This window comes from Pipistrellus kuhlii, unplaced genomic scaffold, assembly GCF_014108245.1.
Source record: "Pipistrellus kuhlii isolate mPipKuh1 unplaced genomic scaffold, mPipKuh1.p scaffold_m20_p_39, whole genome shotgun sequence".
Lineage (NCBI taxonomy): Eukaryota > Metazoa > Chordata > Mammalia > Chiroptera > Vespertilionidae > Pipistrellus > Pipistrellus kuhlii.
The window spans coordinates 1,996,024-2,009,034 of NW_023425539.1; positions in this window are offsets into that span (position 1 = coordinate 1,996,024).

The window sequence follows — 13,011 nt, forward strand, 5'->3', positions numbered from 1 at the left end:
GGTTTGTTTGTTTTTTAATATATTGTTATTGATTTCAGAGAGGAAGAGAAAGGGAGAAATGGATAGACACATTAATGGTGAGAGAGAATCATTGATTGGCTGCCTCCTGCATGCCCCCACCCCTACTGGGAACCAAGCCTTCTGCCCAGGCATGTGCCCTGACCCTGACCGGGAATCAAGCGGTTGACCTCCTAATTCCTAGGATGATGCTCAAACACTGAGCCATGCTGGCTGGGCATGTTTAAAGTTCATAATAATAACTAACATTTCCTATCCCTTACTACATGCCAGACACCCTGTAAAGCATGCATTGTCTCTTTCAACCTGAATGTCAATCCTGAGGTTGTTGTTATTATCATTACCCTATTAACAGAAAAGAAAATGGAGATGTAGTTAAAGATGAAACAAAACTTGCCCAAGGTCCAGTAGCTAACTCTTCCTGCCATTCATTCACCTGCTGGGGCTAGAGGCTAGGAATTAATCAACAAAAGAGACCACCCTAGTGGGTTTGGCTCAGTGGATAGAGTGTTGTCGGCCTGTGGACCCAAGGGTCCCAGGTTCAATTCCAGTCAAGGGCATGTGCCCAGGTTGGGAGCTTAATCCCCTGTAGGGGGTGTGCAAAAGGCAGCTGATCAATGATTCTCTCTCATCTTTGATGTCTCTCTCTCTCTCTCTCTCTCTCTCTCTATCTCTCTCTCTCCCCCCTTCCTCTCTGAAATCAATAAAATTATAAATTTTTTAAAAATAGACCAACTGCCTGTCTCCAGGGAGCAATTTGCATGTATGGAAAGTAAATATGTAATGGTGATGCATGCTGAAAGACAAGTAGGGGAGGAAGTGGGGGATGGGGGATATCTGTGATACTATCAACAAAAAATGTTGTGTGTGTGTGTGTGTGTGTGTGTTTTTTTATTAATATTTTTATTGATTTTTCACAGAGAGGAAGGGAGAGAAATAGAGTCAGAAACATCGACGAAAGTCATCAATCAGCTGCCTCCTGCACGCCCCCTACTGGGGATGTGCCGGCAACCAAGGTACATGCCCTTGACCGGAATCGAACACGGGACCCTTCAGTGTGCAGACCGACGCTCTAAACACTGAGCCAAACCGGTTTCGGCTGTGTTTGTTTTTTTTTAAAAAAAAAAACAAGTAAAGCATATGTAGAGACACATAGTGATAGAGTGCTCTGATTGGTCAGCAAAGGCTTATCTGAGAAAGTAGTTTTTAAGCTGAAGCAAAGGGTCGGTGGTGGGAGTAGGGGATGACAGATCAAAGGAAAAGTATATGCAAAAGCCAAGAAGACGGAAGATATTGGCCAGGGTGATGGGACTTTGAAAGTCAAGGGAAAAGTGGTACAAGAAGAGGCTGGGGAAATGCGCAGTGCCAGATGGCGAAGGCTCTTGAAGGCCACATTAAGGAATGGAAAACCTTCGAAGGTTTATAAGCAGAGGAGTGACATGACCACGCCTATCATCAGCCCTAGTCCCTCATTTTTGCTTTCTCTGTTTCTGCGCAGCCCGTGGTCATGGAGAGGCATGTAACCAGGGTGACCGTCACCAGTGGAAATTCATGCTGCCCAATTTCCACTGATTGTCCTTTAACACATCCACTGTCAGCTCTCCATTGTACTCCCGCTACGATCCCAAACATTTCCCTGTTTGGAACTTCTTGACTCCATCATTTTTTCCTTTCTTCCCTTTGCAGATAAAACACTAGTAATGAATGTAAGTTACACATTACAAGAGTGCAGGAATATAAGGAAGCAGAGATACAGGTGAATTCTACATTTTAAGGAACTGCATTAAAATAAGTGAGAACAGGCTAGACTGATTTGTTTATGATAAGCAAAAGAGGGAAATACCTTTCGTAGAAAGGGGAAGCTTGGAAAGACAGATTATTCACGTTTAAGATGAAAAAAAATAGGGAGAAATTGGATATGAAAATAGGAGCATGTGATGTTCTCAAAAATGAGCTGGGCTTTTTCTTTTTAAACAATTTCCTGTTATGCTGTGGGATAGTGTACAGATGATGACAAAGTATCGCAGAAAATGTATTTTCTGTCTTGAAATTTCACTGAGTGAGGCATAAATTCAGTCTCTAACACTTTTTTACACACACACACACACACACACACACACCCCTTGGAGAGCCTATCCTTTAATAATAGGCTGTCTCAAAGCATCTATATACTTAAAAGTCTAAGCAACTGTTTGACCGTCTGATGGTAGCTATCAGGAGCACTGATCAGCAGGAGGCAGACTCAGTGCACAGTCATGGCAGCGTGGGACAGATGGATGAATCTCAGAGGAGAGCATGGAACAGACGGATGAATCTCGGTGGATGTGTAGAAGGACAATCAGTGGAAATTGGGCATGAATTTCCACGGGTGACGGTCACCTTGGTTACACAGGGGAGGGCGGGAAGAAATTAACCAAAGATATGCATACTAGAGGCCTGGTGCACAGAGTTGTGCAGCAATGGGGTCCCTCGACCTGGCCTTTGGGGAATCGGGCCAAAACCAGCAGTCTGACACCCCCCAAGGGGTCCCGGATTGTGAGAGGGCCCAGCCCAGCTGAGGGACCCCCTGGTGCACGAATCCATGCACCAGGCTTCTGGTAGATTTATAACAGGCTGTAGAGGAGTCCTAGGGTGCATCTATAAGATTAGCATCAAGCCGCGACCGGTTTGGCTCAATAGATAGAGCGTCGGCTTGGGGACTGAAGGGTCCCGGGTTCGATTCCGGTCAAGGGCATGTACCTTGGTTGCGGGCACATCTCCAGTAGGGGGTGTGCAAGAGGCAGCTGATCGATGACTCTCTCTCATCGATGTTTCTAGCTCTCTATCTCTCTCCCTTCTTCTCTGTACAAAATCAATAAAATATATTAAAAAAAAAAAAAAAAAGATTAGCATCAAAATAAAGGGGGAGGGGAACGCATCACCCCCAAATAAGAAATTTTCATAATGTTTCTCATTTGCCCCCCCAAAATTGTTAAGAATAGGATGGAAATATTAAGTAGTTTAAAACAACCTTTGTTAATGAAATCCAGTAAGATTTCTAAATTTCCTTTGCCTCTGTCACTTAGTGTTTCTAACTCTATTAAAAAAAAAAAATCTCCACTATCCTATTATATTTGCAACTGGTTACACTGTTGGTGAAGTACTAGAATATATTAAGTAGACGTTGTGCAAAGTATGTTCTTTTATAAGATGGAGACAATGTCTCTGTTCCATTTAGCCTCTCTCTCTGTGATGACCTTCTGAACAGCTGGGCTTTTAGTGAAACTTCTTGTTAAAAATTGCAGGATGGCCGAAACCGGTTTGACTCAGTGATAGAGTGTCGGTCTGCGGACTGAAAGGTCCCAGGTTCGATTCCTGTCAAGGGCATGTACATTGGTTGCGTACATCCCCGGTAGGGGGTGTGCAAGAGGCAGCTGGTCGATATTTCTCTCTCATCGACGTTTCTAACTCTCTATCTCTCTCCCTTCCTCTCTGAAAAAAATCAATAAAATATATATTTAAAAAAAAAACAACTGCAGGATGTCTGAATTACCTGATCCTAATGCCAGTAGCATAGTCCCTTCTCCCGCATTGTGATAACCAAAAATACCCCGTATAAATTCCCACGGGCCCTCTGGGGCTCCCCGGCACTCTCAAACTTAGATCCTGCTGTCGATATGGGTGGCTGAAGCTCCCAGACCGACCTGTAATGGAGGAATACAGTTTAACTTCTACATACAAGCTTGTTCAAATGTCTTCTTGGCGCTCCTTCGTGGACTGTGCTTAGTCCATGGCTTTTTGCGATGGCAGGCTCTTTTGCTGTCTTTCATTCCTGAATTTTCGGAATCCCCTGGACTGTGGCATTTGTTCCTGACTGACATATCCTTCTGAGCGTTCCCATGTCCCAGACACCCAGTTTTGTTTGGATTGGTACCCTGGTGCTCTGTGCATGCCCAGTCTTGCTAAGCAGATCATAATCTGCAGCTAGCTTCAGTAGCTCCCGTGTTCCCACGGTCACAGCTCAGGCATTCAGGCCTGCGTGTATGCGTGCTCCCGGATGCTTTCAAATTAGACCCTTTCCCCCTCGGCTACACTGGGTTCATGTTCAGTAATTCCTTTACTTAATCAGTACAGTGATCATTGTACAGGGCAAAATGACAACTCCTTCTGTGCAGGTCTTACATATTACACAAATTTAAAAAAACCCCACTTGTTTTATAAAATTAACATTCACTAGTACCGTCATAATGTAACTAATGTTCATTCATTGTATCTAACACCTGAAGTACCTCCCCACACCCCTGTCACATCCAGCCCTGCTTGTTTCTGAAACTCCACCTCGTCCTGCTGAGTCCCACTGCCTTCCCTGCCCTGGATCTTCGGCCTCTCCTCTCCTCCTGGTGGATGGCAGTCGTTCTTAACCTTTTTTTGAGTCTGGATCCCTTGGAGGAAACGAAGAAAAAGACACCTTTGCACAACATTTTACACGCAAATTTAAGGTGGGGGATTCCATTGAGTATATCTTAATTTTTTTTAAAGCTCACACCTCTTGCTACACATATAAATCTTGTGAAAAACCCTCCCACACACAATATTCTGATGAGATGTGATCCCCATCCCTCCAATCTTATAATCACTGATACACAGTCGATATCCATTCTCCACAAGCCAAGGATTGTTTTTGCCCAGCTAAACGCATGTAGGCCTACATTAGAAAACCACCGCCTATAAAGTTTTGTTTCCTAAATATAAGTGTTCAAGATTCTGATTGCTTCCCTCATCCCAAGCCCCCCCTGAGACTCATCGCTCTGAGAGACCACTCTCACAGCCATCATTAGCCTACAGGTCTTCTGTATCCGCCCTGGGGTTTCTCTCCTTGGTGTCAGGCACATATTGCCGGCTGCCAGTGAAAATCTTCACTTCGCTTAGTCTCAGTCTCTCTCTGCCTTCACTGCCCTTGCCGAGGCACATTTATCTGCTGGGTTTAGTTTAGCGATTATGAGCAGATATAATCCACTATGCTAAATGATAGGGCATGGTTTCAAGGACTGGTACAATGAAATACATTTTCTTTTTAAATATGTTCCTATTGATATTTTTTAGAGAGAGGAAGGGAGAAAGGTGGAAACATTGCTGAGAAACATCAACATGGATTGGCTGCCTCCTGCATGCCTCCTCCTGCTGGGGAGGGAGCCCATAGCCCAGGCCTGAGCCCTGACCTGGAATCAAACCAGTAACCTCTTGGTGCATGGGTTGTCGCTCGCTCGACTACTGAGCCAAACCAGCTGGGCTACAATGAAATACATTTGCATAGTACTTTAGGCATGGCTTACATGTTTCCATTTATGTCGTTAGTCTTCACCATAGTCCTTGAGGTGGGAAGGACAGTAGGGTGCAGAGCCAAGGTCATGCTAAGTATTGGCCTGCTACACTGACACCACCGTCTGGTATATTGCAGTCCAGTGCTTTCAACCTCCCCAACTACATCCTGTTACAGTAGGGGGAAACCTTGGAAAAATCAAAGCTGTTACTTTCTAAGAGCTAATATGACATATTGACACTTTAAAATATGATAACCCTGCTCAGTTGGTTAAAGCATCATCTTTATGAATGATGGAACGGGTTGCCAGTTCGATCCCTGGTCAGGGCACATACAAGAATCAACCCCAACCTATGAGGGAAGGTGGGGGGTGAGGGGATAGGAGATCAAACAAAGGACTTGTGTAGGTGCATATGAGCACAACCAATGGACACAGATGGGAGGGGGCAGTAGCGGCAGCTGGGGAGAGGTCAATAGGGAAAAAAGGAGACTTATGTAATACAGCAGGTTACGTCGGAGATCCATTCCTAAGGCACATTGTAACTCGATTTTTGCCATAAGTCAGAACCCACATACATAAGCATCTACGTCACTCACATGGAGCATACACACAGCAATAAGGAATCAAGAGGTCACTGTTCAACTCCCGGTCAGCCACATGCCCGGGTTGTAGGCTTGGTCCCCAGTGTCTTTTAATATCGATTTAGTATTCCATAGTTTGACTATGTCATAAAATATTTTATTATTTGATGTTTAGATTGATCATAATTTTTTTGCTATTACAAGCAATACTATATCCTTTTTATTGTTGTTAACCCTCATTCAAGGATATTTTTCCATTGATTTTCAGAGAATGGAAGGGAGTGGGAGAGACAGAGAGAAAAACATCTACATGAGACAGACGCATGGGGCTAGGGATCGAATCTGCAACCAAGGTACATGCCCTTGACAAGAATCAAACTCATAACCCTTCAGTCCGCAGGCCAGCACTCTATCCACTGAGCCAAACCAGCTAGGACAATACTATATGGTTGTAATATATTTTTATACTTTTACCAGCATTAAAAAATGTCTATATCCTTGATTCTTTTTAAAATATATATATATTTTATTGATTTTTTACAGAGAGGAAGGGAGAGGGACAGTTAGAAACATTGAGAGAGAAACATCCATCAGCTGCTTTCTGAACATCCCCTACTGAGGATGTGCCCACAACCAAGGTACATGTCCTTGACTGGAATCGAACCTGGGACACTTGAGTCCATAGGTTGATGCTCTATCCACTGAGCCAAACCGGTTAGGGTAATCCTTATGTATACGAGGGTATCTTTATGTATACTGATATTATCAGTCTTTTAAATATTTACTTATAGTTTTTATTGTCTTTTTTGTATTTCATTTATGTATTTTCAGTTTATATAGCATCTGAATAATTCTTTTGGGTCATTTGTTTCTTTATAATTTGTATAATCTCTTTGACTATTCTGGATATTAACCTTGCTCAGCTAAATACTACAAATATATTTTTAAAACTGTTACTAGTCTTTTCACTTATTTTTAAAAAAATATATTTTATTGATTTTTTACAGAGAGGAAGGGAGAGAGATAGAGAGCTAGAAACGTTGATGAGAGAGAAACATCGACCAGCTGCCTCTTGCACACCCCCTGCCGGGGATGTGTCCGCAACCAACGTACATGCCCCTGACCGGAATCGAACCTGGGACCTTTCAGTCCGCAGACCGACGCTCTACCACTGAGCCAAACCGGTTTCGGCAGTCTTTTCACTTATTAATAGTGACTTTTGATGTACAGTTGTTGTTGTTGGTGTTGTTTTTAATATACACAAATCTGGTTTGGCCTGCATGGCTCAGTGGTTAAGCATCGACCTGTAAACCAGGAGGTCACGGTTCAATTCCCAGCAGTACACATGCCCAAGTTGCAGGCTTGATCCCCCATAAGGGGCGTGCAGGAGGCAGCCAATCAATGATTCTCCCTCATTGTTGATGTTTCTTTCTCTGTCCCTTCCTCTCTGTAAAAAATAGTCCTTTCTTTCCTCACAAGTATCAAGTGCTTTCCACACATTAAATTTAGTTGGTCTGGTTCAGGAGTCTGTTTGGTTCCATGAATCTATTTGTCTCTTTTACACTGTTTCAGTTATGATAACGTGTAGGATGTTTTAATATATTTTAAATTCCTCCCTTCTCGCCGGGACCGGTTTGGCTCAGTGGATAGAGCGTCAGCCTGGGGACTAAAAGGTCCCAGGTTCGATTCCGGTCAGGGTCATGTACCTTGGTTGCAGGCACATCCCCGGTGGAGGGTGTGCATGAGGCAGCTGATTGATGATTCTCTCTCATCGATGTTTCTAACTCTCTAAACCTCTCTCTTCCTCTCTGTGAAAAATCAATAAAATATATTAAAAATAAATAAGTTCCTCCCTTCTCCTTAATGTTCTTTATTCAAATATTTCTCAGCCATTCTCTCTGTTTATCTCTAATTCACATAGCTTTAGAAGAAGTTTATTGGAGTTCATTAAAAGCATGTTGGGATTTTGATTGGGATTATATTTAATTTATAGATCAAGTTGGGGAAAATTGACATATTTACAATATTGTATCTTCCCTTTAGGGCCATGTTCTCAATTTATTTGGGCGTTTATGTCTTTCAGTAAAGGTTTGTAAGTACTTTATGCATGGCTTAAATGTTTCCATTTATGTAGGGGGAAATCTTGGAAAAATAAAAAATTCATTTTTATGCAGGTCTTGCATATTTCTTGTTGGGTCTAAAACTAGTAATTTTATAAATTAAGCATTGTAAATGGTTCTTTTTCCTTTAATACATTTTCTAATTGATAATTTCTGACTTACAGAAAGCCATTTATTATTTTTTAATAATTTATTTAATGATGAGAGGAAGAGGGGGAGAGGAAAAGAGAAAAACATTGACTGGTTGTTCCATTTACTTATGCATTCATTGGTTGCCTCTTGTACTAGTATATGCCCAGACTGGATATTGAACCCACAACCTTGGCATATCAGGACAGCGCTCTAGCCAACTGAACTACCCAGCCAGAAAAGCCATTTATTTTTGTATGTTGATCTTGTATCCAGTCACCTTACTTCAATTGTTTTATTCTATTATATATTTCAGGGATTTTCTTAGTTTTTCTTGATAAACTAGGGGCCCAGTGCACGAATTCACTCACCTGTAGGGTGCAAGGCTGTGATGGGCACAGGGCGGGTCTCAGCCCATCCTCTGCACCCCTGCCCAGCCCTCCCACCACATCCCCAGTCCTGTCTGCCCACAGCCCTGCTACTGCCGCTCCCACATTTGGGGCCAGCGCCAGCAGCAGGTGTGAGTGACGGCTGCTGCCCTGATTGCCCCTCAGGAACAGGGGAAAGTGGAGAAGCCTCAGAGGATATCAGGGCTTGCTGCCACCACTCACAGCCACCTCTTGTCACCGCTGATGGTGCCGAGTGATCAGGGCTGGCCCAGGCGCAGGCAGCGGGTACAAGTGGGGCCGGTGCTGGCAGCAGGTGCAAGAGCCGGGCGGGGCCATGGTGCACAGGAGCAAAGAATTTTCAGTAACCACCAGAGGTCACCTTGATAACAGTGACCAGCACCCCGTCTTGGTCTGGCTCCCCTCACCTGCTCACCATCCCACTGCAGCTGATGCCCGTCATGTTCTGAGCATGCCCCCGGTGGTCAGCGCATGTCATAGTGACCAGTTGTTCAGTTGTTACAATGTTCGGTCTATTTGCTTATTAGGGTTTTATATATATTGATTACATATTGTTTGAAAATAGTGATAGTTCTTTCTTTCCAGTGTTAAAATCTTTCTTGAAGGTTTGTGTATGAGCTGTTACATTGGCCAGGACCCCAATAGTAGAGTGTTAAACAGCAGCAGAGTGAGTGAACATAGTACTTAACATCTAAATAGAAAAAAACACACATAAAAACAAACCAGTCAAGCCACAGATACTGCATAGAAAACAATGGACTTGGGATACACAAAAGAAAGTGGCAGAATTTTAATGAGCAAGTGCTCCCTGTACTTTGCCTTGCAGTAATATTACTTAAAACCTTCTAAATCCTCCCAAGACCTGTGCTAGGCAGCTCTGCCAAGTTACCTGGCAACGAGGGAATTTGCTCTACCTGCAGGGCAAACGATTTCGAGTCTGGCTCTTAACTCACCAGTTCATTCAGCCTGGAGACTGACTATTACTAGTTCGTGAGGTCAGTCAGTCACAGATCAGTGCTGCCACTCAGCTGCCACGTAAGCATGGCTGGTATGCTTCGGGCTGAGGTTCCTGGTGTCATATATAATGAAGATTCCTTCCCAAATAAGACATTGGAGTCCTTGTAACTAACCTGCTTTCTCTGCTTTTTTAAAGATTCTGGCCATTTAGGTTTTCACCTACCATCTTGCTGAGAACTAATTAGCGGGTTGAAATTAGCTGTGCATGGTAAAAGCCGCTTCACAAAGAATGGCTTTTCCTTCAGTCATTCTTAACAAGTATCAAGTGCCTACGTAATTGTAGTTTACTAAATAGGTTAATAGAGCTCAACCTTTAAAAAGAAAAAAGAAAAAAACCTAGATGCTTAAATAGGAGCCCGGGTTTCTACAGATATTATGCTGCCTACTTTAAAGGTAGAAACTGAGAGCTAATAGGATAGCAGTCTTCGTGTTGTATTGTATGTTTTAAAATATGTTTTTATTTCATTTCAGAGAGAGGAGGGGGGAGAGAGATAGAAACATCAATTATAAGAATCATTGATCAACCGCCTCCTGCACAGCCTCTGTTGGGGATCGAGCCTGCAACCTGGGCATGTGCCCTGATGGGGAATCGAACCCTGATCTCAAGGTTCATAGGTCGATACTCAATACTGACCAGGCTGGAATCTTAATGTTTTTAAGGTAAAGTTTCCAGAACAAGCCTACTCTCCCCAAGTTAAGATTTTCTTTCTTAAGCCCAGGCCCAGGAGTTCAGTTGATTGGCGTCAACCAGATACTCCAAGATTGTGGGTTCGATCTCTACTCAGGACATGTACAAGAAGCAACCAATGAATGCATAAATAAGTGGAACAACAAATCAATGTTTCTTTCTCTTTCCTGCTCTTAAACATTTTTTAAATATTTAGAATTCCTTTCTTAAGTATAACCCACTTTGAAAGACAATCTATAATCATTCAAATATCAAATTACTTTGCAAAAATTAGGTTTCTGAAAAATTTACTTACATTAAAAATGCTTACAAGTGAAATATGAATGCTCAAAATTAACTTAAAGCATAATCTCAATCAACTATATCATAAATTCATACAAAGAAAACTGGGAGGAGAATTCTACCAAAATGCCACTCTCTGAGAACAGTATCTCTCAGTGTTGGTATCAATTGTGATTAGTATTTTCCAAAGTGGGCATGTTTTACTTTTTAACATATTACTTTGGCTTTTAATCCTCACCCAAGGATATGTACTTTTTTTGCTACTGATTTTAGAGAGGAAGGTGGAGGGAGAGAAACATCGATGTGAGAAACATCAATTGGCTGCCTCCAGTTATCACTCCTGACCAGAATCGAACCCACAACCTTTCATTGCATGGGACAGTGCTCCAACCAACTGAGCCACACTGGCCAGGGCTAACATATTGCTTTTATGATCAGAAAACTAAAAATACAATCACTGAGGTAAGTAGAGTAAGCAAAATAAGCCTTTTATGGAATTACTGCTGAGACATGAAGATATTAAAAATGATTGATCTAGTAATTCAGAACAGCAGCGAATTTGCACGTGATTTGCTGTTTGAACTCATTTCAAATGTCCTTTCCTCAGTGGTTCAATGTCTTTGAGTATTTTTTTAAACTTGCATTTAGAACTCACTACTTTTAGTTAGGTGTGACTATCAACAAACAAGCAAAACCTTGTATTTATAGGAAAGAAATGTGTAGGTGAAAGTGCTTTTAAAAAAATCCAAAGCAATAGCACAAAGGCAAGCCCTATACAACCAATTCTTTGTGCAAATTGTGCTTTTTATTGGCGGGGTCGCTATCATTGTGTACAGAAGCAGAGACTTCCCTGTGGCCCGCAGCTGTGGCCACTGTTTGTGGAAGCCTTGTGCCCAGGGTGTGCCTGTGCTGCTTACTCTTAGTTTGCCTTTGCAAACAGTCCGGGCTGAAGCCGGGGAAGCTGCGGCCGGATGCTGGCTGAGGCCAGGCCCAGGGCACCTTCCATCTAATGGATGTTTATTGAGAAGTTTAGCAGCAAGGAGCTGTGTGGCAGTGATACCAAGATAAACAGATAGTCCCTGGCCTGTGCTCAACTCATAGTTAACATGGACTTTTGAAAACATCCCATCTAATCCTCCCAGGCACCCTGTAAGGCAGGTGGAGGACCACCCCCCCCCCCCCATTTTACAGGAGGTTCAGCCGTTCTCCCCATGTCACACCGCTTATGTGGAGCAGAGCCAGGACCGGAGCTCAGGCCCGCTGAGCCTAACCCCAGTGCTGTATGCCATGGCTGCCCCCGGGACCAGCAGTCCCTACCTGATCACTAGAGGTACACAGTCTGAAAGGGGAAACACATATACAAATATCAGTCACTGCAAAGCCGTACGGATAAGGTGTTTTACAGAGAGCAGAGTGCAGGAGAAAAACAGAGAAGGGCCACTAATTTCCTCCTGGTCACATTTCCAGTCCTAAGAGCAAGTTGCAAATCAGTGTATCATTCTGCACCTAAATTTCTTCATCTATAAAATGAGAATAATATGTTTGCCTACCTCAGAGTTATTTTGAGAACCAAGTGAGATAATATATGTAAAAAATGCTTTGAAAATTATAAAGGTATATAAAGGTATAAAGTGGTGCTAATAGCAGCATCGGAGCCCATAAACTTCACTGGGTATATTTATATTTGTGAGAAAACAATTAGAAACCGTGGTTATTAATCAGAAACTACATTGTGAAACAGTATTATTCTTTCCTTGCTTATCAAATTTAAAGGCAGTGTAATCATTAATCACATTGACCTTGAAGGCAGAAAGTACTGAATTCAAATCCTAACTCTGCCACCAGCAGTGGGACACTGGGCAATATGTTAATTACTCTGCTATTCATACATACATAGTGAGGATAATATATTTTTTCATGAGGGCCCAATGAAATGGTACATGCGAAATATTTACTATAGTGCCTGGCACATAGTACAATAAATACTCAATAAACACTAGCTTTAAAAAGTATCAAACATTTCTTGAGCACTTGCGATGTACCAGGCCTAACTTGGGAAACAAAATGAAAATACATGGCGGAGAAACATACATACAAATAAAAAAACATGCTCACTACTGAAAAGATAGTTTAGAAAATGAACTTATAAATCTGCCTGGAGAGACCGGTAAATAGAAATCTTGGAGGGAGGAGGAGGAAGCATTAGACTCAAGATGAGAGGAAGGGTAAACGAGTTAGAGACCTCTGGAAGGGTGAGGAGAAGTCTGCAGTGCTGTTTATTTGGCTTTATCATCTGCCCACAGCGGTGTGATCCCTTGAGAAGTCAAGACTCATGCTCATGCTTGTTGGTCTTCTGGTGATTCAGTCTAGACATTTTGGTGACTTCACGAGCATGGTGTTAGAAACTCATTTTATATGTGAAACATCTGTTTGTTTTCATTTCATAGACTCCTTAAGAGCTGTACAAAC